This window comes from Gavia stellata, chromosome 22 (assembly GCF_030936135.1).
Source record: "Gavia stellata isolate bGavSte3 chromosome 22, bGavSte3.hap2, whole genome shotgun sequence".
Taxonomy (NCBI): domain Eukaryota; kingdom Metazoa; phylum Chordata; class Aves; order Gaviiformes; family Gaviidae; genus Gavia; species Gavia stellata.
The window spans coordinates 949765-977759 of record NC_082615.1 but is presented as its reverse complement, the minus strand read 5'-3'; the positions used below and the strand labels follow the sequence as shown (position 1 = coordinate 977759).

General features: G+C 42.8%; 1 non-coding gene across 1 annotated transcript; it reads left to right on the top strand.

The window, feature by feature from the left end:
* The first annotated feature begins 97 nt into the window (after positions 1-97).
* Positions 98-27995, top strand: LOC104251804 (myosin-3). Its single transcript, XR_009484418.1, has 38 exons — positions 98-283; positions 2527-2670; positions 2757-2913; positions 3678-3705; positions 3787-3895; positions 4444-4536; positions 4861-4924; positions 5006-5104; positions 6570-6673; positions 6754-6892; positions 7442-7560; positions 7763-7912; positions 8359-8529; positions 9171-9480; positions 9650-9726; positions 10754-10841; positions 10933-11050; positions 13906-14029; positions 14116-14252; positions 14329-14584; positions 14765-15007; positions 15388-15564; positions 15645-15965; positions 16346-16735; positions 16844-16970; positions 20508-20626; positions 21138-21334; positions 21543-21726; positions 21964-22129; positions 22790-22914; positions 23113-23421; positions 23507-23710; positions 23834-23959; positions 25287-25457; positions 25550-25654; positions 25731-25826; positions 25950-26087; positions 27972-27995. It is a non-coding gene; the product is annotated as a myosin-3 (transcript).

Below are 27995 nucleotides of genomic sequence, written 5' to 3'. Positions count from 1 at the left end.
GATGTTTAGCTCCATTCTGCTTGATTCTAAGGACTGAACAGGGGACCACCAGAGCAGGGTCTGTCTTTCAGCTTCAGCCACGAGCAGACACTCTGGCATGGAGATTTTTGGTGAGGCTGCACCGTACCTGCGCAAATCAGAGAAGGAGAGAATAGAAGCCCAGAACCAGCCATTTGATGCCAAGACCTACTGCTTTGTGGCTGACCCCGAGGTGGAGTACACCAAAGGGAAGATCAAGGCTGCACAGGATGGGAAGATAACTGTTGAGACAGAGGACGGCAGGGTAAGTGCATTCCACCTAACCTTCCTCCCTGCCCTGCTGAGGTCCCTAGGATGTCTGCTAGGGAGGGCAAGGAACACAGAAAGCTCTAGACTAGCTCAGGCGAGAAATCTGCCCTGCCCAGCATCTGCCCTTTGACTGGGACCAGCACAGCCTCCAGAGGAAGGTATTGCTCTGGATGCTGTGATGAAGGTATCCATTGGATAATTGTTCTTGGTTTAGGCTCTAAGGATCAGGCAATGCTCTGAAACAGGTTGAGTTGTAGCCTTGCCAATCTTGGTGTTCCTCAGCTGCTGCTTTTAACCCTTTCTCATCTAACACTGTCATATCCACTGATAAATTTCTTCCTTTACTGGTAGCAGAGCAGGCAGTTATTTTGAAAGTCCCCTTTGCATGTGAAATTATTGTCAGTGTCACTGGCTGCAAACAGTTTCCTAGAGGACCCTCCAAGGTGTTAATCTTGCAAAAACTCTGAAATGTCTTAGCAGCTTGTGTCCTGATAAATTTTGTAAGAATAGTTGCAGCAACCCAAAGAACCACCTCCACCAACATCTGGGCAGTAGGTGCTACAAGATTTTTAAGAAAGCAAGTAAAGAATAAAGCAGTCATCCATTGATTCACCCCAGCCTCCAGCAATCACAGGTATGTGACTGAGCAGAGGCTGCAGCAGGCTACTGTGTACAAGGGCCTGCTTTCCTGGGGGCTCGCTTTTTTATATCCATTTGAGCTTTTTGCCTCTGTAGTGTCCTGTGGGAAAGATTTCCACAGTTTAAAATTGGAGTATGTGTAAAGTGCTTCCTTTTCCCTGCAATATGCAGCTTGGTAATTCCAGCTTATTTTTTCACAAGGAGAGAAAGTGAGTAATACTTCCTTGCTATGGCCATGGTTCTCTCTGCTATTCTGGACTTTGCAGACTTCAAAAGTGTCTCCTTTTCACCCCCAAATCCTAATCAAGTTATGCTCTCTTCACAGAAAAGCTGTATCATAGCTGTGACCATCTTTCTTTCTCTTCTCTGGATCATTTCTAGTACAACTATATCCTTTCTAAGAGGTGTGATCAGTAACGAAGGTGTGAATGAACTGACAGAGACATCCTACATAACACTCTCTTCTTTTCTTCTTTTCTTTTCTAATAATTCATAATATTTTAAAGCTTCCTGCCCTCTTCTGAGCACTGAACTGACATTATGCTAGAAACCTCTATAGTGACTCCCAGATATGTACTGCTAGTAGCAGCTAATGCGTGATCTCTTGTTCTATACGGAGACTTTCTGTGAATCCTAATTGCTTGAGTGTTTGAATGCTTTTGAAAGGTATTTAGGGACACATATCACAAAGTTGCTTTTGAAAACTGTGCCTGTAATTCTTGCTTTCTCAAAAGAAGCCCAAGATCATTCCACTAGTCAGGACCTGAGCTTGGAAATGCTGTTCAATCTTTCTGAATCAAATATGATTGCAGTAACACTATTTCCTCCTTGGATTGGACTAGTCAGCTTGGATCAGTCCATGGCAGCAGCAATTACAGCATAAAAGCAATGGATAAAAGCAATGGGAAAAGCCATCTGGAGAAATGACAACAGGATTTTCAAGCTCATTCATGGTTCAGTGTGGCTGAGATAAGCTGCTGCCCTCTGCATACATGTGCTTTCCTGCACGTCTGCCTGCCCCCCCTAACATATCCACAGGGTCTGGCTGTGTGACAGGACGGTCACCCACAATGTGAGCCAGTAGACGGTGCTATTTGGTAGGGCTAGAGTCTTTGTTTAATTAGGAATGGCAACAAATCTGGTCCAAGGAAGGATTTGCTCTTGATGAATCTTGTGCTGTTAGTGTCCTGTCTCTCTGGCACTGTGCAGTGTGAATCCTGGAGGCTGAAAGGTAGACTGGCCAGCAGTTGTGCCCCTGGCTATTACAGCCATGAGCAGCAGCGACCTGAAGTTCATAAGCAGCAATAATGTGTAGAAAGGTCTGGTCCAGCGCAAATCCTGTCTGCATGGTTGTAGCAATTCCAAGACAGTAAATTTACATCCTGTAAATTCGCCAGTGTTGTAGAGTTCCCGGCTGGCAGCAGTGTCTGCCCTGTAATAGCCATATCTTGTTTCGCACAGTTAAACAGAAAGAAAAATCTGAATTAGAGCAGCCTTACGGATGTTATTACTTCTCTGTGTTTGTGTCTCAATGTGTACACATGGAAGGAGCATCGAGAGTTGCTGAATCAACGTTCACTCTTTTTTTCCGAATTACAGACGGTTGATGTCAAACCTGATGATGTATATGCCATGAACCCACCTAAGTTTGACAGAATTGAGGATGTGGCCATGTTGACCCACCTTCATGAACCTGCTGTCCTTTACAACCTCAAGGACCGCTACACCTCCTGGATGATCTATGTAAGTTCCCTCTCATGGCAAAGGAGAAAATCCAGCTGCCAGGAGATGGACTTCAGTGACACTTCTGTTCTGTTTTTTTCCTGCAGACCTACTCGGGTCTCTTCTGCGTCACTGTCAACCCCTACAAGTGGCTGCCGGTGTACAACCCGGAGGTGGTGTTGGCCTACCGAGGCAAGAAGCGCCAGGAGGCGCCTCCGCACATCTTCTCCATCTCTGACAACGCCTATCAGTTCATGCTGACTGGTGAGATTTTCTATTTTGACCAGACTTACAGAAAAAAACTGTGTCAGAAACACTGCTTCTGCCAAATGCCATTCCTTATCTGCCTTGGGCTCAGTTGCCTTTGCCATCTCTTACAGCGTGCTACCACAATTCCTTGTTCTGTGTCATGTTGCAGATTATCCGCTTGGGCTCCGAACTATTGTACTGTGGAATTAGGTGTGCCTATTTTATCTCTAGGTGATGCAAAACAAGCTCCAGCCAGTTTTCCCTGTTTTACATTTTGGAAGTGCTGTGCTGTTCTTGTACTGCACAATATCTGTATTTCTGGTCTAAGTGCTAAGCTAAGCACCATAACAGGAATCACTGCAAAGGGCAGTTGCAGTTAGATAAGACACACTATCTGGGAAGTCCCTGGTCAGCACACCAGCACGTAGCTTCAGGCAACAGCAGCTAGGGTCAGAACAGAGCTGGAAGAAATATTTTCACCAAAATACGTATTTTTAGTTCGAGTCAAGTCCTGTCCTGTATTAAATAGTAATAAAGATAAAGAATGGTAAAGACAGAAGCAGAGGAGAGTGCAGGATGGAGCAAAGGTGGAGAAGAGAAGACAAAAAGTGGAGTACAGGGAGGGGAAGAGAGGAGGAGAAAAAGACCATGCATCTTTTCAGTTTTGCTTGCAGAGATTTTGTTTCTTTCCCTTCGATGGACACTAGGTCACAGGTTACCTGAGAACCAGCACTTTTCCCTACAGCTTCTCTGACTGCAGTTATTTTTCCCTTTGACAGATCGTGAAAATCAGTCTATCCTAATCACGTAAGTACATCTGTCACTTTCAACTTTGTCTCCAACAAAAAGTGGGCAGGTAATTCTTCCCTCTGTGCTTTCTTTCAACAGTGGAGAATCTGGTGCAGGGAAGACTGTGAACACGAAACGTGTCATCCAGTACTTTGCAACAATTGCAGCGAGTGGGGACCTAGCCAAGAAGAAGGAGTCCTGGATGAAGGTGTGAGGAAGGAAGGCTTGGCAGAGGAACAGTTCGGGATGTTACCAACTTGGGGCTGCGGACAGCACTGGTGACAAACGTTTACCTCAAAAGATGAAATATCTTTTATTAGTTTCAGCCACTCTCTCAAAAGGCAGTAGGACCAGGGGCTGATATGCAGTTAGAACCACAACAAATACAAGTCACCAGAGCTGCCACTGTCACTGCCCAGGTGTAGCTTCACCTGGACTGAAACCAGGTCTGGGGGATTGGTGTCCAGGAAGAATCAGAAGCTCCAGTTTCTTCACACAGACCAGTCTGTCCCTGTGGCTGAGAGATGAGAGCTCTGACCATGGGAAAAATTCTGAATGAGAGAAAAATGAATTATTTACCATTTACACACAGTGCTGGTTCTTGGCGCTGTAGTCGAGAAGATGCTCTAATAATGCTGTACAGCTGAAATGAAGGGCACACGGTTGCACATGTAATCAGGCGAGCCGCAATATAGTCACTTTTTCCTACCACATAGCCCATGGTGTTTTTCAATAATTATTTAAATATTCTCACAGGGTACGCTCGAGGATCAAATCATCAGCACTAACCCGCTGCTGGAGGCCTTCGGGAATGCCAAGACTGTGAGAAATGACAACTCCTCACGCTTTGTGAGTCGTCATGTTTCTCTCTACCTTCCTGCATTTCTAATCCTGTTTGCCTGCTTGTTACTTGCAACTGGGAGACGCTGGTCTGGGAGAAACGTTATTGCTGACAGATTTCTTGGTTGTTTGTCAGATGCTGATGTGTTTACACCTGTTTCATGCTCATAGCTGCATGGGCTGCCACAAACTGTTCCTCTTTATCTATCTTTGAATATCTAAGATAATTCAGACTGATTTGGAGATGCTGTCACTGACATTCAAGAGAGAAAACACTCTGGCATGTTATCCTGAGAATGTTGAACTGACCACTACCTTTTGTCTGCTTGCCAGGGTAAATTCGTTCGTATTCATTTTGGTACCTCTGGAAAACTGGCCTCTGGTGACATTGAGACCTGTGAGTAAATGAGGTGGGCTTACTGCTTTACTGTAAAGTAAAGAAGAGCTTGAAAAATTTATGTGTGCATACATATTGCAGACTTGCTGGAAAAGTCAAGAGTCACCTTCCAGCTGAAAGCTGAGAGAAGCTACCACATCTTCTACCAGATCCTCTCTAATAAGAAACCTGAACTGCTTGGTAAGGACAGCCATCACCTGATGACATTTTGCAGTAAAATCAATATGGGAAACTTTTCCCTAAATATGCCAGCTCAGTGACGGAGGGTCCAATGGTACCTGCTGGCCTAGAGCCATGTGTCATAAGCACCCAGCTTCCCTCAGGCTGTGCAAAGCTCTGAAGCTTTGATCATGTGCTTATTTATGTCATCCACATTCCAGCATTGACAATAACTGGGTTACCAAAGCTGTACACAGCACTTTTATTTCCGTATAACAGTGTTGCACTAGGGGTTACTCCACCTTCAATTTACCTTCCCTGAGTGACTTCTAATGCAAACTGCCTGCAGGTGAGTTGTGGGGGTGGCTGATTTACTCTGTCTTACACCTTGCTGTTATTGCTGGTGTGGAAAGTCCAACTTATATGGGCCAGATCCTGTGAATAAACTTCAATAGAAAGGTGAGATATTCCATGAGTGCAGGATGGCCAGATATCCTGATCTACAAACCATCTATCTGAACTTTTCATCATATGTGCAAAAGTTCTTCCCTGTTTCCAGTGTAGCCCCTCCAGCCTTCTTCCCCTTCCCACTACCATGGCATACCCTACTTATGACCCACATCTATCCCAAACCCTTTTGCAACACACTCAACTACTGCACTCATCCTCACTCCATTCTGCCCATCCCTCCCAACTATCCACAGAATATTTCCAAGGTGGAGCTCCTACCCACATACTCCCACCATGTGCCCTCCTGACATTTACCACCTCCCCCTTCCCTTCCCTTCCCTTCCCTTCCCTTCCCTTCCCTTCCCTTCCCTTCCCTTCCCTTCCCTTCCCTTCCCTTCCCTTCCCTTCCCTTCCCTTCCCTTCCCTTCCCGAGAGACTGCCGTGTGCCAGGGGACTGCATGTCTGTACAAGGATGCAGATTTATCTTCAATGTATGGAGGGCTTCCTCTCCTGCACGCTGCACAACCCCACTGCACATATGCACACCTTCATTTCTGCTCTTACACTGCCATAGGATTCAGGACTGAAAATGAGTTGTGAGTTTCGGCCTCAATTAGATGGAGATAAACACACATGTTTGTATTACTTATGTGTGCCAGCAGACAACCGCAGTGGGTGCAAGGGGCATTCAGGATGGATTAGTCTACGTCATGTATGAGGATAAGCACGTACGAGTCTTACCTAGAAGTATCTTTCTTAAAAGCTGTTTCTTTGGATGGCCCTTGTTCCTTGTCTGCCAGTGCTGAATGTTAAGCTCCCAGTTCACAGCATATCAAACTGGTAGGACTGAGAACCTGCCCAGGACTTTCTGTTCATCCAGTGGAAGGCAGATGAATGGCTTTACTTTTTCTTGTCTCTTAATAGAAAACCAAGAGTTTGGGGATGCAGAAGAAAAAAGAGCCTGTGAAACCTTGCTGAGCCGTTGTTCCATTTTCACTGCCAGGATCTGGCTCTCACTCCTTCGTTTGCCTTTCAGAGATGCTCCTCATCACAACCAACCCATACGACTACCCCTTCATCAGCCAAGGGGAGATTTCTGTGGCCAGCATTGATGACCAGGAGGAGCTTGTTGCCACAGATGTGAGTACATTTAGCAAGGAAAGACAGTATCACTTTTACCATCACCACCATTATAATCAGCTGATCTATCCGGTGTGCAGGCAGCCATCGACATTTTGGGCTTCAGCCCTGATGAGAGAATGGGGATTTACAAACTGACAGGGGCAATCCTGCACTACGGGAACATGAAATTCAAGCAGAAATCACGTGAGGAGCAGGCAGAGCCAGATGGCACAGAAGGTAATACCTTCATGGCTTGGAGAGATGTATTTCCAACTGTTTTTGTACCATTTTCCACTAGAAATGCAAGGAGCCTTCCAGGAAAGAAGCAGTTGTTCCTTGATGAACATAAAAAGGAGGTTCAGCCTTCAACTTACCACCTCCTGTGGAGTCACTTTCTGCATCCACCTTATTCCTGATGGCTCTGCTGAAGGACCTTGTGCTTGGGATGTGTTACTGTAGTGTTCGCTGGTTTCTGGTAACACATCCAGACTTGTTCTGCTTGGGTGACATTGTGAAGTAGCTCAAAGGGAAAAACACTGTTGTCCCATCACCAATGCACTCACTCATTTTACCACACCTGTTGGGGCTGCTGTAGCCACTCAATCATGAGGACCAGCCCTACAAGGCTGTTTGGAAAAGTAAATGAGAACATTGATCATGCTTTGTGGATAGGTAAAGCCAACCAGTTTGCCACGTTTCAGAGTGAGCTCTGGCTGGGTTCAATGCATTCTGTCTGTCCCAGTTAAGAAGAAAGTCTTTCAGCTTTTTTTTTTTTTTGTTTTACAGAGGCTGACAAAGCAGCATACCTGATGGGCCTGAACTCAGCAGACTTGCTGAAAGCTTTGTGCTATCCCCGGGTGAAAGTGGGAAATGAATATGTCACGAAGGGCCAAACAGTGGATCAGGTGAGTGTCAGGGAGCAGCAGGGACCATCCTGTCCCAAAGGGACAGGAGTCGGTGCAGGTCACAGCTGAGGATGGTCAGGACCATTAATGCCTATTAGTGCACTTTGTGGGCTGGTAGTATCTGTGCATGGTGGAGGGGCATTTTATTCTGGTGATGCACTAGCAGTGCCCTGACACAGCTGTGTGAACCATCTCCCTGCAGGTGCATCAGGCAGTGAATGCCATTTCCAAGTCAGTCTATGAAAAACTCTTCTTGTGGATGGTGATGCGCATCAACCAACAACTGGATACTAAGCTGCCAAGACAGCACTTTATTGGGGTCTTAGACATTGCTGGCTTTGAGATTTTTGAGGTTTGGTTTTACATAGCTGTCTTCTGTCTGTCTTTAAATGCTTTTTTCCTTTTCTTTGACTTTTCTGACCTTTCCTCCTCCTTACCCCAAAGCAGCCCTCAAGAGCAGGGCAAATCTCTCTGAAACTGCTTCTGCCTTTGTAGATCCATCACCTACTTTGTAAGAGAAAAGAAATGGCAGAAGGATAGCCATGAAGCTGCTGTCTCCCTCCCCACATAATCTGTATTTAGTGGCATTAGGGTCACCCAAAAACATCACCAATGCAGGCTACATCAATCATGTGCTGCACGGCACAACTTTTCTGTAAGCCTGGACCACAATGATATAACTTTTACGCTATTATCAAAACCCTTCAGGGATAGTCTGGCTGACCTTGCCTTGACATCTCTATGAAATAAATAGTTTTGAGTCAGTTTAACGATATTAACACATTACTCAAATATTAGCTCAACAGCTTTGAGCAGCTGTGCATCAACTTCACCAATGAGAAACTGCAACAGTTCTTCAACCACCACATGTTTGTGCTGGAGCAGGAGGAGTACAAGAAGGAAGGAATTGAATGGGAGTTCATTGACTTTGGGATGGACCTGGCTGCCTGCATTGAGCTTATAGAAAAGGTGAGTTTCTTACGCAGCTTGCGCAATCACACAAGTCAGATCTGGAAGGGGTTCTCGAGAGTGTTTGCACTGAGTGCCTTCAATACACTCTCTCTGTGAAGTTTCCTGGTCTCCTTACCTCCTCCCTTCCTTTAAACATAACCCTTGTGATTAATTATCCACTGATTGGAAATGTGTTCTGCCTTCTAAAAAGACATTGCTTTTATTTCTCTGTTCAGTTTTTCTTTCTTCTACATCATTGTAATTTGTCATATTTACCCCAGTTGTCTTATGTCTTTGCATATTGGTTTCTCCTCCGGTTTTCCTCTTAGTTAAATTCAAATGTTAGAAAGCCTCATGTCTGCTTGCTTTTTGCTCCTTCTGGATAAGGAGAAGTCACTACTGTATTCCAAGAAGTTACTGCACAGTTTTTGCTTGGCTTTCTTTTTTTCCAGCCAATGTCTGGGTAGTTCAAAACCCTATTTATGAAAATCTGGTGTTTTTGAGTATCTTGCCAGCTGTTCACAAAAATATTTCTTACCTGCTCCTCCCAAGCTCGTTCTCTATAAAATACCTCCACTACTTCAATTTTAGCATTTCTTTCACTCCATATTATTATAACTTGAACTCATCTTATCTGAAAACACCTTTTTTCTATTCAGCCTATGGGCATCTTCTCTATCCTGGAGGAGGAGTGCATGTTCCCCAAGGCAACTGACACCTCTTTCAAGAACAAGCTCTACGACCAGCATCTGGGCAAGTCCAGTAACTTCGAGAAGCCCAAGCCTGCCAAAGGCAAGGTTGAGGCCCACTTCTCCCTGGTGCACTACGCTGGTACAGTGGACTACAACATCTCTGGCTGGCTTGAGAAGAACAAAGACCCCCTGAATGAAACTGTTGTGTGGCTGTATCAGAAATCATCTATGAAAATTTTATGCAATCTTTATGCCACCTTTGCTTCCATAGAAGAAGGTAAGATCAGAGGATTATGTCTCCTGTCTGGCGTTTCCAACTGTAGCTATCACCTGACTTGAATCAGTGTTGAATCAGTATTCCTGCTCTATGTATTAGATGCACAATTATAATGCTGTCAAAGAGATTTACAGCAGTATCTCAGTTGGACTGTCATCTCATTTTTCAGCTGAAGGTGGTGGTATTAAGAAGAAAGGAACCAAGAAAAAGGGCTCTTCATTCCAAACTGTCTCTGTACTCTTTCGGGTAGGTGTGTTCTCTGGCACAGCATTGGCCGGCTGTAGAAAACACCGAGAAGGCAGTCCTGTCAGACCTATCTGCACTAGTTCCCCATTCCCACTTCCTCTGTTGCCATATGATATTGTGGAAAGTTACCTTTGGGTTTGGGTAAAGGTTAATTTAAATTCTGCTTTGCTGATGAGGCCAATAGGATGATGGTGGGGAAGGGAAGTCATGTGCTTTGATCAGGTTGCAGTTTCAAGACAGCCTAAAGGCTGTCTTGGCTTTGACCTTTGGTGCTAACAGCATCATTCCCTTATTTGGCTGTAATTGGCTTCTTCCAGGGTGTGTCTCTCGGAGTGCAGGGCGTTGTGTGGCAACCAGTGCCTTGCAGTCAGTGTGGGCAACACAAATTACATGCTGCAGCCCCTTGAAGCTGCTGTGACACATCTATATCCTGGGGCCAGGAACAGGCTTAGCCCTTCCTGACAGGATGAGGAGTGCAGCATCCACCTGGCTGTGATGTGGGCCATACTCAGAGTATGTCATTATTGCATGAAATGATTAAAGAAATGCAATGCTAGCAAAAACTATCATGCAGAGCAGATGACTTCAGATGTCATAAACAAACATTGATTTTGTGGCTCAATTCTCTTTTAAATATACATAACTAATATATCTTAAGTAATAAAAACAACAGATCAACCTGTTAATTCATTTGACCAACTGCTCATTTGATCAAGAAAAAACACTATTGGTATCCTGGAATATTGTTCATTTCTTTCCATCCTCACCCTGTTTAATAGCCCTCATAATTAGCTTCTAACCACTAAGGACACGTTTTCATTTTAAGACAGGAGGAAATTTTACCAATTGTATACACTGTTAGTAGCTATTTACTTTGCTGATGCCTATATAGGATTGTAGAATAGTCACTAGAAGAGTAAGGGAAAACTTCTGAATTTTTATTTTTTATCAGAGTCAAATCATGTTGAGAATATTTGCATTACGTCTTGAAGTAATATAGAGATTGCAAATGATCTCCTTTTTACAGGAAAATCTAAATAAGCTGATGTCCAACTTGCGAACAACTCATCCTCATTTTGTGCGTTGTATCATTCCCAATGAAACAAAGACCCCAGGTAATTCATAAAACATAGATTAGAAATTGGCAGAAAGACCAATTGACCAATGCTAGGAAAATCAATATATCCCTATGTTGCTCTGTCATAGGCCTGATGGATCACAAGCTTGTTCTCCACCAGCTGAGATGTAATGGTGTTCTGGAAGGCATTCGAATCTGCAGAAAAGGATTTCCTAACAAGATACTATATGGGGATTTTAAACAAAGGTCTGTAATAACGTTTTTGTGTTTGCATAGAGCCCAATTCATTTGAGAGAAGAGTCTTGCTAAACAAGTCAATGATAAAGTTCTTAGGAAAAGACTATTTTAACAACTATGGAAAGTATGAAGACATATCTAATAGCAGGGTCTGTGTGGGCAGTGCCCACCCAAATGCCTTCCTGAATACTGTATGCCAAAACCTATTTTCACTTCATTCATGTTCATCTGAATGTTTGACAAGCCTTTGACATGGTTTCCCACAGCATTCTCCTGGAGAAACTAGCTGCTTATGGCTTGGATGAGTGTACTCTTTGCTGGGTAAAAAGCTGGTGGATGGCCGGGCCTAAAGGGTTGTGGTGAATGGAGTTAAATCCGTTTGGCGGCCAGTCACAAGTGGAGTCCCCCAGGGCTCAGTTTTGGGGCCGGTCTTGTTTAATATCTTTATTAATGATCTGGATGAGGGTATCGAGTGCACCCTCAGTAAGTTTGCAGATGACACCAGGTTGGATGGGTGTGTTGATCTGCTTGAGGGTAGGAAGGCTCTGCAGAGGGGTCTGGACAGGCTGGATCGATGGGCCCAGGCCAATTGGATGAAGTTCAACAAGGCCAAGTGCCCGGTCATGCACTTGGGTCACACAACGCCTCAGGCTTGGGGATGAGTGGCTGGAAAGCTCCCCTGCAGAAAAGGACCTGGGGGTGTTGGTCGACAGCTGGCTGAAGATGAGCCAGCAGTGTGCCCAGGTGGCCAAGAAGGCCAACAGTATCCTGCCCTGTATCAGAAATAGTGTGGCCAGCAGGAGCAGGGAAGTGATCGTGTCCCTGTACTCGGCTCTGGTGAGGCCGCACTTCGAATACTGTGTTCCGTTTTGGGCCCCTCACTACAAGAAAGACATTGAGGTGCTGGAGCGTGTCCAGAGAAGGGTGACAAAGCTGGTGAGGGGTCTGGAGCACAAGTCTGATGAGGAGCGGCTGAGGGAACTGGGGTTGTTCCGTCTGGAGAAGAGGAGGCTGAGGGGAGACCTTATTGCTTTCTACAACTACCTGAAAGGGGGTTGTGGTGAGGTGGGTGCTGGTCTCTTCTCCCAAGTGACGAGTGACAGGACAAGAGGAAATGGCCTCAAGTTGTGCCAGGGGAGGTTTAGACTGGATATTAGGAAAAAATTCTTCACTGAAGGGGTTGTCAGACACTGGAACAGGCTGCCCAGGGAGGTGGTTGAGTCACCATCCCTGGAGGATGAGGCGCTTAGGGACATGGTTTAGTGGTGGACTTAGCAGGGTTAGGTTAATGGTTGGACTTGATGATCTTACAGGTCTTTTCCAACTTAAATGATTATATGATTCTATGATTTGGGTATTCTTTGCTTAAATTCTCAAATCTGACATAAGCATGTTTCAGCAAAAATGTGGGTTTGGTCTATACCACATCCTACATTTAACCACTATCTAGTAGAAGTTTGAAGAATGTTGTTTAAATAATTCTAACTAGAGTGGTTTTACTGAAAGGAAATTGTGTTAAACCTGACACCACTTTTTTGAAGAAATTACAAGCTTGAGTGGCAAATGTAGCTACATTAACAAAACGGACTTCAGCAGGACATCTAGATTAATTCTACGTGGCACTCTCATTTTGTACAGGGCTGACACTACTTCATGCTAACATTTCTATAGCACCATAGCTACATTAATTTATAGATCAAAAAAACCCCAACCAAACAATTTAAACTCAGGAACTGCCATACAAATAAGACATTTATAAAGCATTGCTAAATTTAGGGCAACCCAGCTGGGGTCATCTGCTTATTGTATTTGAACAAAGGCAAATGTAGGGTCAGATCTCTAAAAACAAAGAAAGTACACCACACTTACATCACTGAAAAGGGTATCCTGGAGAGCAGGGACATTGAAAAGGGTAGAAGTGGCATTTTGGGCACTAACTGAAGATTTCCCAAGGCAGTGATGTGGGTGGGCAGGTTTGTATATGGGTAAACAGAGGCATGCTGAAAAGAATAGGGGGTGGAATAATCTCTCAGCGTAGGATTAGGAAGTCCATTGCTAGATACTATGTCCAGTTCTGGTTTACATACTTCAGGAAGAATGCGAGAAGCTGGATATGGTTCAGAAAAGAGCTACAGGATAAATGTGAACTCAAGTGCAGTGAGAGATTTAAATCAAACTATTTAACTCATGAAACTGTATGTTAACAGATGATATTTGTGGTGTAGAGAACCTACAGGTGTAAAGATTTCTGAATATGCAGGAACCTGTCATCTAAAAGACAGACTCAAAGCAAGAGTCCAAGGGTGGGAGCTGAAAAAGGATGTTGTCAAGGTAGAGTGAAGTATATCTTTCCTACCGTGAGGGTGGACAGCTTACCTGGGACACTCTCAAGGTTTGAAGGTTTCAAATAAGATTGAAATATGTTTTTTTTAAAAATGTACTAGATTAATCACAAGATGGGGGCTGGATGAACAAGGCACTGGGAGGACTGTGCGCTGTGTTATACAGGAGGTCAGATTAGATAATTGTAGCAGCCTCCCTATTCTTAAAATCCATTAATTTTTTGAGTTTACAGCTAACCCAGTGAGGTGGCCTCCTAGATTAGTGTAAATGACTGTGACACAGATGAGCAGAGTCTCTCAGGTCCAGAGAACAGACTGTCCATGCCCTCAGTCTTAGTGAGGGCTGTAACACATGCTGGGAACCTACTGAACTGACCTGCTCCTTACTGGTTTGCTATTTAAGGCTGGAGGTGTGAGTCAGACTCAGCCTTCCTCTGTATCTTCAAAGTGACAGCTGTTCTTGTAGCATCCTGTGCACTAAAATGATACCGACAGTTAAGCTTTTTTCCTTTATTTTGGCAGATACCGCCTTCTGAATGCTGGTGTCATTCCAGAAAAAGAGTTTATTGATAGCAAGAAGGCATGTGAAAAGCTGCTGTCTTCCATTGAAATAGATCATACTCAGTACAAATTTGGACACACTAAAGTAAACATCTAATTTTTAAATGAGAAATCATTCATTGCATTAAAATATAAGTCCAGCAATGACTGATCTCTGTTCTTTGATTGCAGGTGTTCTTCAAAGCAGGTTTGCTAGGTGTCCTGGAAGAGATGCGAGATGATTGCTTAGGACAACTGATCACGCAGACACAGGCTTTATGCAGGGGATACCTCAGGAGACTTGAATTGAAAAGAATGTTAGACCGAAGGTGTGTGTCTTCTGTGAGGTCTGGTTTCTCAAAGATGTGCTTTTCTCACAGTACTGATGGATCGCTTTGATTTCAGGGAGTCCGTCTTCTGCATTCAGTTCAACATCCGTGCATTCATGAACGTCAAGCACTGGCCCTGGATGAAGTTATACTTCAAGATGAAACCCCTCTTAAAAAGTGTGGAAACTGAGAAAGAAATGGCCATGATGAAGGAAGAGTTTGAGAGAACGAAAGAAGAACTGGCTAAATCAGAAACTAAGAGGAAAGAACTGGAAGAAAGAATGGTGACTCTGGTGCAAGAGAAAAAGGACCTGCAGCTGCAAGTACAGACTGTACGTAATTTAAAACCATTTTTGGCTCCTCACTTTACACCAGTTTTGTCTGAGTCTTCAGGAAACGGATGAATGGAAATTCTGTTATTTCATGTTCCAGTTGCATAATGAGCAGGTGATTTCTGCAAGTATCAGTTCCAGTGTGTGACAATGAAACACATTTCTGTTTTCTATAAAAAGGAAAATGAAAATTTGGCTGATGCTGAAGAAAGGTGTGACCAGCTGATCAAAGCAAAATTCCAGCTGGAAGCAAGAATAAAGGAGGTAATGGAAAAACAGGAGGATGAAGGGGAGGTAAATGCTGATCTGGCAGCCAGAAAGAGGAAACTAGAGAATGAATGCTCTGAGCTGAAGAAAGATATTGATGACCTTGAGTTAACACTGGCCAAGGCTGAAAAGGAAAAGCATGCCACAGAAAACAAGGTACTTTTAATTTCTGCTAGTTGCATGTTTAATAATAGTTCCTCTGTCTGTATATAGGATGTAAAGGTGCAGTCAACTTGAACAATAGCATGATGTTGTATAAGGAAATCTATGGGCCTGGTGTTAAATTTGGTCACCTCTGTTGTGCAGGAAAACCAACCCATAAGCATACAAAAATGCACTAAAATGAAAGTTCAGAATTGCTTTGTGTCTTCAGAAGGGTTGATATATAAACAGAGAGATTGTATAGTTTGACCATATAATGTAACTAATTAAGTCTCTTTGGTAGTCTAGCAATGAGTTTATTGCCTTTGTGTGATCACTAGCCTATATAAAAGCCAAAATTATTAGTGACCTTCAAGTATTTTGCCTTACAACAGGTTAAAAATCTAACTGAAGAAATGACAGGTTTGGATGAAAGTATTGTGAAGTTAGACAAGGAGACGAAGGCCCTGCAAGAAGCCCATCAGCAGGCACTGGATGACCTGCAAATTGAGGAGGACAAAGTTAATACCCTCATCAAAGCCAGGATCAAGCTGGAGCAACAAGTGAACCATGTGAGCATGTTCAACACAAGGAGAAGGGACAGATTCTTCAGTTGTTCCGTCAGTCATCTTTATATATGTTTATATTACAGGTTGAAGGATCTTTAGAACAGGAAAGAAAATTTTGTATGGATCTTGAACGAGCAAAGAGAAAGCTTGAGGGAGACTTGAAACTTGCCCAGGAAACCATAGTGGATCTGGAGAATGATAAACAACACTTAGATGAAAAATTAAGGAAGTATGAGAAAAAAAATTAGTGACAAATTTACTGTTTGTTTTTAACTGGACATATTTTTTTATTAAAATGACATTTCATTCACAGGAAAGACTTTGAATTTAACCAAATGGAAAATAAAATTGAGGAACAGCAGAATTCAGTTATTCAGCTGCAGAAGAAGATGAGAGAATTGCAGGCAAGAGACTTTATGTAACTACTTCATCATTACTGTTTGCTTGTTTAAACTGTAGTAGCATGAATAATGCTTGTCCACAGTTGTTAACTGATAAAATCTCTGACCCAGTCACAGTAATTACCTCAATAAGTTGTAATAATTTTCTCCACACAACAGAAAGCTGTGATCTAAAGTTAAATATGAGTTGATCCATAGGTGTTTTCCTGTTGGTAAGCCTTCGCCTACAATGGCAAAACAGTAAAATTCACAGGGACTTTGTTTTGCTTATAGTCTCCAAAACAATGGGTTTGGTATTCTACTATGACAATTATGCACTAACCTAAGCATTGAATTATCTCTTACCTTATTGATTCCTGATGTGCTATTTCCTCATTATATAGGCCCGTGTTGCAGAGCTGGAAGAGGAGACCATGAGTGAGAAAGCAATGCGGGCAAAAGCAGAGAATCATAGTGATAAGCTGGCTAATGAACTTAAGGAAATCAGTGAAAGACTTGAAGAGGCTGGAGGAGCCACCACCGCTCAAACTGAACTTATCAAGAAGCGTGAGGCAGAGTTTCAGAAGATGCGCCGTGACCTCGAAGAGGCCACGCTGCAGCATGAAGCCACGGCTGCCACCCTGCGGAAGAAGCACGCAGACAGCACAGCTGAGCTTGGGGAGCAGATCGACAACCTTCAAAGAGTGAAGCAGAAGCTGGAGAAGGAGAAGAGTGAGCTGAAGATGGAGATTGATGACTTGGCTAATAGTACAGAGACCATTACTAAGTCCAAGGTGTTTCTTTATAAGTGAAATACTTGAATTGGCAATATTTCTGTCTGGTGGGAATTTAATGCAATACAAACAGGCATACACAGATTCCACTTTCTTACTCTCTTTCAGGCTAATCTGGAAAAAATGTATCGTACCCTGGAAGACCAGATGAGAGATATGAAAGCCAAATTTGAGGAGAACCAAAGAAATATGAATGAGATGGTGATACAAAAAGCCCAGCTCCAGACAGAGTCTGGTAAGGAAGGCACAAAGATCTGCTGAGGGGATATTTTTTCTGTTCAGTAGCAGAGAGACCCTCTAACGTGTACCATGAGTGAGACCTAATTGTTTCCAAAGTGCATATTCTACTTCCAGACTCATTGGTACAGGCGCAGACATTAGAAATAAATCAAAGGAAATGAGTTCATGAGCGACACTTTAAAGTTCATATGCCAATTGCAAGCATTATTTGCTTAGGTAAATAATCCCCAGAACAATGTGACATAGCTCGCTGATTCCAAACAGGGAGACTGGGAATTTGGGACAGTCCCAAATGATTTTAGCAACCTGTTAGAACTGCGCTTTCTCCTCCAAGAGTGCACATGTTCACTGTATGTGCAGTATCTCTGTGTGTGCTACCCTCATGAAGCTTGTTACTGCTCCCACGCAGACTTCTTGGAACAGTGTAAATGATCAGTGTGAATGCTTCTTAGTGTGGTTGACTGCAAGGTCAGACATCTCAAATGAAAATGGCACTGAATTGGCTTAAACTAACTTTCTGAATTTTAGTGATTTTACACAGTAGCAGATCAGGTAGTGCTGACATATACTGTTCTGGCAGCTGAGCCATAGGGCTACACTCGCCATGAAAACCCTTTCTATGTGAGCATATATGAATTTTTGTGAACGAGCTCTATAGGCACATCTGTATGTGGATGGAGATAGAGTTGCAAGGAAACAGCAGACCAAAGAGCGTGTAGCATGTGAAAGTCTCCCAAAATCTGTTAATCTCTGGAGGCTAGTGGTCCTTATGAATACACAAGAACTGCCAAACTCAGATCACCAAGACGTGCCAAATCATCCCAAAGCCACTGGCAAACACCAGCGTCAACAACAGGTTGTATAACTGGGACCACATCCAAGAGGGTGGTAGCTGCCGTATGCAAAGACTACAGGATTATACATACCACCTGATGAAAACAGAAGCCCCTGAGGGTCTTTCTGACCAAGCACTGGCCTGTTAGTATGATCATCTCCTTGTGAGCAAAGAACCAGGGCTGGCCTTCCAGGTGTTGCTCCTACTAGGGAGATGTGGGTGAATGTGTGTGCATGAATAAGCTGTGAAGAAATACGTGAATGTGCTGTGTTCAGAGTTGCCTGGCGTTAATAATAACAGCTCGAGGCTAATAACTGTAGCAACTTAATTAATAAAAGGTGTTAAAATAAATACTGATTGTGATCTGTGACTCCCCCATCTCCATCCCTTATCAGGGAAAAGGGAATTTACAACACCTTTTGATGGAGAACGTCATGTGGGAACACACAGACCACAAGCGAATTCTTTCTTCTTTTCTTCTGAGTGATCTTTTTAAAGTGATCATGCTTGCAAGACGATTCTGTAAATCTGATCGGTTTGTTGTAATGTCATTGTGCATAATGCTCAAGGGGAATCTTAGAATGAAATAGCAAGCTTGAGAAAAAATCTAAAATGGCTTGGGAAAAGCCTGAAAAAGACAATATTGGAGGGCTACAAGAAGACCCAAGAATTCTAGAGATGACAGCATGGGCTATAGGCACCTCTCCAAGAAAGGAGAGAGGTGTAGAATAAATGTTTTCCAGTTATTGTAAAGCTTATGAAGTGAAACTTTAGAATATATTCTTGTATCACAGGACCAATTATGGGAAGCTGCTAAAGCATTTTGTGTCAGTTGAGCCAGTATGACAGCATAAAATCATACTGCTTCAACATGAAAACTGTGTTTTAAAAGAAACAATTAAGCAAATTTTCTAAAGCAAATTTGTCTTTAAAAAAGGAATATCATCTAGTGGCTCAAAAATGTAATAAGGGATACAACTGGAATTAGAGAATCAGGTGAATTTAGAAAAAGAAAGGAAAACAACAGGAGCATTTTGAAGGATTAAAATATATTGTGCAATGGTTCACCCCAGAGCAAGGGAGAGCTCCAAAGGGAACTGATCATAAAAAATGTGAAACTAAAATTAGATGCTTGCAAAAAGCTAATCTGGATGCAAAAATGAAAAAGAGCTGCTGACCTGCAGGAAGCGATGGAGAATTAGAATGGGAGTCAGGAGAAAACACTTATTGGGATAATACATATGAATGAAAAAAAGAAAAGGAGGTGGTTATAGCAGCATATACAATGACTACTACCACCATCACACAACAGAGAGGTACTGCAGATCAAACTAGTCTTGATACATTAAAAAAAATGACACCAGAGGATGTAAGACAGATAGCTGCAGATCTTGGGCCACTGGAAGAAAGTACAGTTGTGGGTTGGACTTTTAGAATCGACTTCAAGCATTTAATAAAGTAGGGATGAAATAGGTAAACTGATTAGCCTTTGTGCTACACCAGCTCTTAGTCAGGTTAAACATCATGCACCAAGGGATCATTATATGGTCTCCTTGATGACTGCCTTAAGTCAAATTGTCCAACAGATAGGTAAGGCAAAAATGGCATTGGTAGCACTAACATTAATCCGTAAGTTGGGAGATGATGGGGAGTCACTCAGATACGGGCGGAACAAAATACCATGTGCCAGTCACCCATTCCTGATGGAGCACAGGTAGCTCTGGTCCTCTGGCAGCAGCAACGACGAATCAGGTTCCTTGTAGCACTGGGTGCCCAAATGCACCACACTATATATTGCAAATGCCTGCGTGGAAAAAAGTAGGGAAGCGTGCCTGAAATCAGTAGGAATATTACTAAGTGTTATGAAGTGGGGTTAGGAGAAAATGAAGAAAAGGGAAAAAGGGGAAAGTTCCCTATGCGGGCCAAGCAGGACCAGAGACTTACAGTAACCCAGCAGATGAACAGCAGAGAAGAGGAAGTTCCCAGAGCGGATAAACAGAGAAAGGAGAGGTCAAGTAAACATTGATAACAGGGGTAGGAAAGCAGAAGAAAGTACTAAACCTGTGCAAAGCGGTGGAGAGTATTAAAGTGTTTCGTAGAAGGTATGGTAAAATGGAATGGGAAGAAAACACAGAATAAGCTAAAAAGAGTGATATAACTTGAAGAGAAGCATCTAGACCTGGCGACAGAATTGCCAATTTCCCTAATGTTCTTTTAAAAAAGGATGTCAGTATAAAAGAAATTTAGAAGGGGTAACAAACAAGAAAGGAAAGAGAAAGGAAGGTTTGAAACCATAGAGAAACTAAGTGCTGTGCACTTAAGTAGTTAAAGCTAAGAGAATTGTGGGTTAAGCCTATGTATGTGGAAGTCTGAATGAACAGTAAAACTCATGATTAAAGCAGAATAGGAGTAATGTTAAAGGAAGTAAAATATATAAGTGTTGGAGTAGACATATCTGTCTCATAATTTCATTGCTAAACCCTGCATTTCTCTAAGAGTGAAGATGATGTGGTAAAAAATATGTGCAATGAGAATGGTAAAATAAGAATGGTAAAAGTATATACATAAAGGTAACAACTGATAAGATAAACAATGTTGTGTGATTCCGCTTGTCTGCTACTGATTATTATTTTTATAGGAATGTTTTCATGATACTTAATCTGGACAGCACTGGAAACTTGTCTTCTCTTGTTACAGGTGAACTAAGCCGTCAACTTGAAGAGAAAGAAACCATAGCATTGCAACTGTCCAGAAGCAAGCAGGCAATTATACAGCAAATAGAAGAACTTAAAAGGCAGCTAGAGGAAGAGATCAAGGTAGTGCTAACTACTGAGCACATGCTAAGGCTTCAAAATGTACCAGGGCCTCAGTTCATGTAAAAAACACTTTTGGAAGTTTGTAAGTATTGTTGCCTGCAGTCTAACACAATAAAATTACTATTGGGCAGAATGTGTACAGTGAGCACTGTATTTAAGTGCTTTGCTAAGGAGGTCTCTGACACGTTAAAAGTAGTTTCACTTTCGGTTAATTTTTTTGTATGTTTTTTTAATTTTAAAGCCGTGGTCTATGTCATTTCTTTTGCTTCTGTAACCCCAGGGAAAAAAAGCTACAGCATATGCCAAGGTGAGAGCATCAGTCTTGGTCTTTTCTAGTGGTAGAGCTGAGAAAAGTTGGTTGCAGCTGAAGATGGCTGCATGAACACTTACAAACCTCTGGCCCTTTGTCTTCTGCCCAAGCTGCAGTGACCATATTTTTAGTGACCATATTCATGGAGTCACCTGCTGGTCACAGCTAACATAAATACATGATATTATGGGTAACTTTTAGGCGAAGAATGCCCTGGCCCACACCTTGCAATCTGCTCGCCACGACTGTGACTTGCTCCGGGAACAATATGAGGAGGAGCAGGAAGCCAAGGGGGAGCTGCAGCGTGCCCTGTCCAAGGCCAACAGCGAAGTGGCCCAGTGGAGAACCAAATATGAGATGGATGCTATTCAGCGCACGGAGGAGCTGGAGGAGGCCAAGTACATGATAGATGGGATGAACTGTCCAGATATTATGTACCTTGTGCAGAACATAGACCTACTTTTAGTAGCCTGACCTAAATTATTTTATTGGGGTTTGCATATACGCTTAATTAAAAAACCAACTTCTGATATTGTACTCATTAAATTATGTACATAATACACTGATTTTTTGAATCACATGCTTGTTTTATTTATATTCCTTAAGGAAAAAACTCTCTCAGCGTCTCCAGGAAGCAGGGCAGCAGGCGGAGACTGTAAATTCAGAGTGCGCCTCCTTGGAGAAGATGAAGTTGAAGTTGCACGGGGAGGTGGAGGATCTGACAGTGGACATAGAGAGAGCAAACACATTGGCAGCTGCCCTTGACAAGAAACAGCAGAACTTTGATAAGGTGATAAGTGAGCACAGTATCTTTCAAGTCTAGCCTTCCTAGAAGGCCAAACTAATACTCCCTGCTTAAGTCAATACTGAAATCAAGTTGAGTATAACAGTTATAAGCTCCTCTAGAGCATGGCAATAGGAATTTGTCCTGTTTTCAAGGACTCCAGTATTTTTCTATTACAGAAAATAGCCACAATTAAAATAACATTTTCAGTACTAGCAGGGAATCAAACATGATGTCTTTCAGGTCGTGGCAGAATGGAAGGGAAAGTATGAGGAGAGCCAGCTGGAGCGGGAAGCTCTCTCTAAAGAATCATGCTTGCTGAACACAGAGCTTTTCAAAGTGAAAAATGCCTATGAGGAAACTTTAGATCAGCTTGAAACAATCAAACGGGAAAACAAGACTCTCAAGCGTAAGTGTTTGGCTCTGGTTTCCCATGAGCTGTTCACAGTCCTACCACAACAAGGCATGCTCTACAAGCATGCTTATGTCTGCATGAGGTACACTAAGTTACAGGACTCTGTCATTACTATTCTCGCCATTTTAATGGGGAATATAAATGTCTCGCCAAAAGTTGTTGAGCAATTTTGTAAAGTGACTAAGCTAATAAAGCAAATGTCCTGGTTCTCCGTTATCTGCTGCAGAGATGTAAGATCAAGGGCATTTAGGTACCACTCCCAGGTAAAGGTGGTGCCCTCAAGAGGCTGTACAGCTTGTGAAAGTGAATTTTACAGATGCGCTGTGAACATATAATTACAAGACCTATAGTGTTACCCTGATGGCCTATCCAGAGACATAAACACATGCAGGTATCTTCCAGGCTCTTTGTAAGGAGGGCCATGAGACCACACCGATGCCCCTGTGTTTATGTCATCCTGCATGAGTTGGCTGTATCTGTTTTTGTCTGTACATACATACACGTACACATACACATATACAACCGTGTACACATGTACATATGTGTATGCATATGTATAAATGCAGGTATACAGAAGAGGAGTTGAACACAGTCACAAAGCATAGAGTTCAGCTTCTCTGGCTTCCACAGGCTGATGTCGTTCTTATCTCACAGAGGAAATAGCTGATATGACTGAACGAATTACTGAAAATGGCAAAATGATCAGAGACCTTGAGAAAGCCAAAAAGCAAGCTGAAGTAGAAGAATCTGAGCTGCGGTTAGCTCTGGAAGAGGCAGAGGTGAGTTAGTTTAAATATGACTGGAAAAAGTAGAGAGCAGTCTGAACAGCTTTCTATTCTCTCTCCTGGTAATGGCTGTGTGCAAGGTTGATTATCACAAACTTTAGGAGTTTGTGTGAAGTCACTGAGTAACATCACAATGATTATGTTCTCTGAAATGTTACTTTTGTGTTTGTTTTTCCCCTTTTTCTTTTAAAGGCAGCTCTTGAGCAAGAAGAGGTCAAAATCCTTGGAGTCAACCGAGAACTGGCTCAGATTAAATCAGAAATCAACAGAAAGATTGCTGAGAAAGATGAGGAGATCAGCCAGTTAAAAAAGAACCATCAAAGAACTGTGGAGACAATGCAGGGTGTTTTGGATGCTGAGATCAGGAGCAGAAGTGAATCCTTAAGGCTGAAAAAGAAGATGGAGGGAGACCTGAATGAAATGGAGGTCCAGCTGAGCCATGCCAACCGCCAGGCTGCCGAGGCACAGAAACACCTGCACAGCATCCAGGGAGTTCTCAAGGTCTTGGTTTAACTTTCTGGTTCATTTATTTTAAAGCACAGTATCCGAGAAATTAATTAGGACAAAATCGGCTCTTCATATTTAGGACATGCAGCTGCACCTGGACGATGCTCTCAGGACACGGGAGGACCTGAAGGAGCAGGTGGCCATGGTGGAGCGCAGAGCCAACCTGCTGCAGGCTGAAATTGAGGAACTACGGGCAGCCCTGGAGCAGACGGAGCGGTCGAGGAAAGTGGCTGAGCAGGAGCTTCTGGATGCCACTGAACGTGTGCAGCTCCTCCATACCCAGGTAGTTTGCTTTGCTATTTTTGGGTCCAGAGATTCACGGAGTAAGAACGAATACTAATTCATGGTCTCTGTGTGTAAGAGACCAAAGACAGACACTCAAAGCCTCTCTTTTTCTCCTTCATAGAACACCAGCCTTTTTAATACGAAGAAGAAGCTTGAAACTGATGTGGCACAAATCCAAACTGAGATGGAAGATATTACTGATAAAGCAAAAAATGCTGAAGAAAGAGCAAAGAAGGCAATCACAGATGTGAGGATGTTACTGTGATTTTATCTTCAAATTTTCAGGGCTTGCCAATGGCATTGCTGCTGGGAGTTAATGTAAATACTCTTGTCACAAGTCGGAAAAAGAACCAGTCTGTGGGCCTGGTTGAAAAAGCTACATGTCAGAGGATGATTAGAGCAACAGGGAAGATGAGTTATTGGGGTTGTTGTCATAATAATGAACTGAACCCGCATTTAGTCAGTCTAAAAGAAATAACTTTCTCCAGTGCTGCATGAAAATGTAAACCACAAAAAAATCCTGTAGTTTTGAAACCAGTACAGTGTCTAATGTAATTAAATATTTATATTTTCAAAATCCTATTTAAGAACTTTTCAAATGAGAATTGTGAATTTCCATTTGAAATTGGTGCTTTATCCTCCTGTGCAAGGCCAGTGAAGCTCAACCAGGCAATAGGGCTGTTGTATCATGGGGCCCAATCCGCTAATGATTTTTGATGCATAGGATCAAAACAAAATCTTAACACTTAAAAACATTATTTGGAGTTAAAATAGAAGGAAAATTTTGCCACTTGCTTATGAAAATGAAAAAAAAAATTAGATAATTTGTATTCTGTTTGAATAAAACAGAAATAGAGCATTACAGTGAATTATACACACAGGCACATACATATATTTTTATACTTATATACAATTTCTAATGCCATTATTTTATTCTCACATTTTTCAATTTAGGCTTTTTCAAGTATTCTGCTGCCAAAGCAATTTATTGAATTTTACATTATTTGTAAGTAATGTCACTCAGTATTTCACCAAAATGCTTCAGTTGATTGTGTAGGAATCAAATGTTTGAGAGCATAATATATCCTAGCTTTGTCTTTAACAGATTCTTTTAAACTACTTTCTGCCTTGTAACACTAGCCATCCAGGCTATTGTGGCAGTAACAGGGTATGCACTAAGGCACAGCATGCAGACTCCATCACACTCCACATGTGTTATGCAGAGAAGCCTTTCAGCTGTGCCATGCCCTGCTCCCAAGCTTTGCTGTGGCTCCTGCTCTACCCCATGGCACCTGGGTGTCAATGAAGGTCACAGTAATGACCATACAGTGGGATAGAGCATTTACCCTTCCCGTTGTTCCAAGTTCTGCATGTGCAGCAAGGCAGTTTTTTTCCCATCTTTTTTCCTATGATTTCCTGTCATGTTTCGCCGCTATCATGTCACAGAAAAAAACGAAGCGGGAAATGCGGTCACAGGAATGGTCAGCAGGAACCAGGAATAAATCCTCAGATGGTGCACAGCATGCACTGTTCTTTCACATTCTTCCAGTTTCTTGTGTCATCTCCCTTCCAAGGCAGCCGTGATGGCAGAAGAGCTGAAGAAACAGCAGGACACCAGCGCCCACCTGGAGAGGATGAAGAAGAACCTGGACCAGACGGTGAAGGACCTGCAGCACCGTCTGGATGAGGCTGAGCAGTTGGCGCTGAAGGGAGGAAAGAAACAGCTCTTAAAGACGGAGGCCAGGGTGGGTACCAGCACTGAACATGGGTGTCAAAGATACTTCTCTTCACTGTGTCCTGTGTGAGGGCTCAAGCCAATTGTTGATTGATTCACCAGATCCGAGAGTTAGAAGCTGAGCTGGAAGAAGAACATAAACAATCAGCAGAGGCTATGAAAAACATCCGCAAATATGAACGGCGTGTCAAAGAGCTTACTTTCCAGGTGGGTATAAACAGAAAGCAATTCTCCTGATGTTTTGTCTCCCAAGGACATATAATTGCACATTCCCTTTCCACAGAATGAAGAACACAGGAAGAACATGATGGGGTTACAAGATATGGTAGATAAACTGCAGATGAAAATCAAATCCTACAAAAGACAAGCTGAGGAAGCTGTGAGTCACTAAACTGAAACAAATACTTATTTACCATTTTCTAGGACTGTCAGTTTAAAAGTTGGCTCTGTGCCCCAGCATGTTGCCAGATGGTTTTTAGTTCCTTTTGTTTTGCTATTTCAGGATGAACAAGCCAATACTAATCTCTCCAAATTCAGAAAAACACAGCATAAGCTAGAAGAGGCTGAGGAAAGGGCAGATATTGCTGAGAGTCAAGTAAACAAGCTCAGAGCTAAAACCCGAGAAGTCCCTTCCTCAAAGGTAAGCCTTTATTGCAGGAGGCAGGTGTGCAGTTTGTACTGTTTGCTCAAGCAAATCAGGCAGTAGATTTGTGCCTTGCTGGTGGGTATAGCCATCATTCAGAAAGCACAGTTCTGGAAGGAAGGGACTTTGAAGAAAGTTTGAGAAAGTTGGGGTTGTTCAGCCTGGAGAAGAGAAGGCTCTGAGAAGACCTTATTCTGGCCTTTCAATATATGAAGGGGTCTTATAAGAAAGACAGAGGAAGACTTTTTACCAGGGCCTGTAGTGACAGGACAAGGGACAATGGTTTTAAACTGAAAGAGGGTAGATTTAAGTGGGGCATAAGGAAGAAATTGTTTATGATAGGGGTGGTGAGACACTGGAACAGGTTGCCCAGAGAAGTTGTGGATACCCCATCACTGGAAGTGTTCACTGTCAGGCTGAACAGGGCTTTGAGCAACCTGATCTAGTGAAAGATGTCCCTGTCCATGGCAGGGGTTTTGGATTAGATGATCTTTGAAGGTCCCTTCCAGCCCAAACCATTCTGTGACAGTGTGATTCTATGACTCTGGCATTTCAGGTTCTGGTGCCGAGCGTGAGCCTTCGGGCTAGTTTCATAACATTTCGTTTCAGATTTGAGAAACTGCCTCATAAAGTGAAAGTAATGAGAGCCAACCTAACTCTGAACATTCCTAAAACAACCTTCCTGTGAGCCTTAGGCAGAATTAATGTTCTGATTGAGAAATAGGCAGCAGCACTGTGTGCTTAGCTGAACTTGCCAGACAGTTGTCTATCATCTCCAACTTAAGACTGTTTGGTACAAGATCTAGACCCTATTTTTCCTAGTGTGATCTTAGCAGGTGTTAACACCTTTTGACTGCAGTGGTCTACCTCAGTTTGTGGTTGGAGGTAAAATATCCTCATTTCGCATTTTGGAAAAATCTCTAGTGCCTAGAGCATGTATCCAGGAAATGGAGAACCTTGGCTGCAGGCTGCCTTCTGCTTACCCACAGCATCCTCTTACTCATACAGCATTTTAACTCTAGAAGAGACACTATAGAGAACATGTTTTCTCCTGAAAGCTCTGGCCTGAGACTCAGTAGATAATGTTGGTTCTGCCAGAAGCTGGTGTGCAACTTTCAGTGAGTCACTTAATGCCATGCTTCAGTAAAAGGCTTTGACTCTCAGTGCTTGGCAGGGTATCTTGCCGAGACCCCAGGGGAAGCACTTGGAAGGCTGAGTCCAGGTTCCTGAGCAAAGTCGCGAGACATGAGATTACCATGAGACATGAGATTAGAGGGAATGCTGAATTCCTAATTGAATTGAAAGCCTAGACAGGGGCAAGATTTCAGATATCTTCTATTGGGTAACCACAGGTAAAGGCAGGTTGAACATACTGACTATGGGCATCTCTCTCTGCAATACACTATAGTTTTAGATCCTGCTTTGAGGTGCCTGATACGGTACAGTATATATGGAGCCTGGGCACCTGGCACGAGTTCTGGATTCTGCTCTGGAAGGCCTAAAAATTAAGCATTGGAATGCCTAAATCTTTTAATAGAACCAATGGATCAATACATTCTTTTACTCCCTTCCATTCTTTACATTCACTTTTGGAAATGCTGGGATACTCCTTGTCCCAGAGGATGGGGGTGTGGGTTGTTTAAGCACTGCAACAGTAACGTAGCACTTCAGAAAAGTCGACAGATATGTTTCTCCATTTCAACCCATCAGTTCGACAGCATGACATTTGATGATGTGTGGTCTTATGGGTTACAGACACTGCTACATTGACCTGGGCTCCACTTGCACATCCTAGCTGGATGGTGCATTGAGACAGATGATTTTAGGGACCAAAAGACTCGTCTTGACATGTGTGAACTAAACAAAGCCTCTTCTTTCCAGGTGGTGTTAGGAAGTGAAAAATGA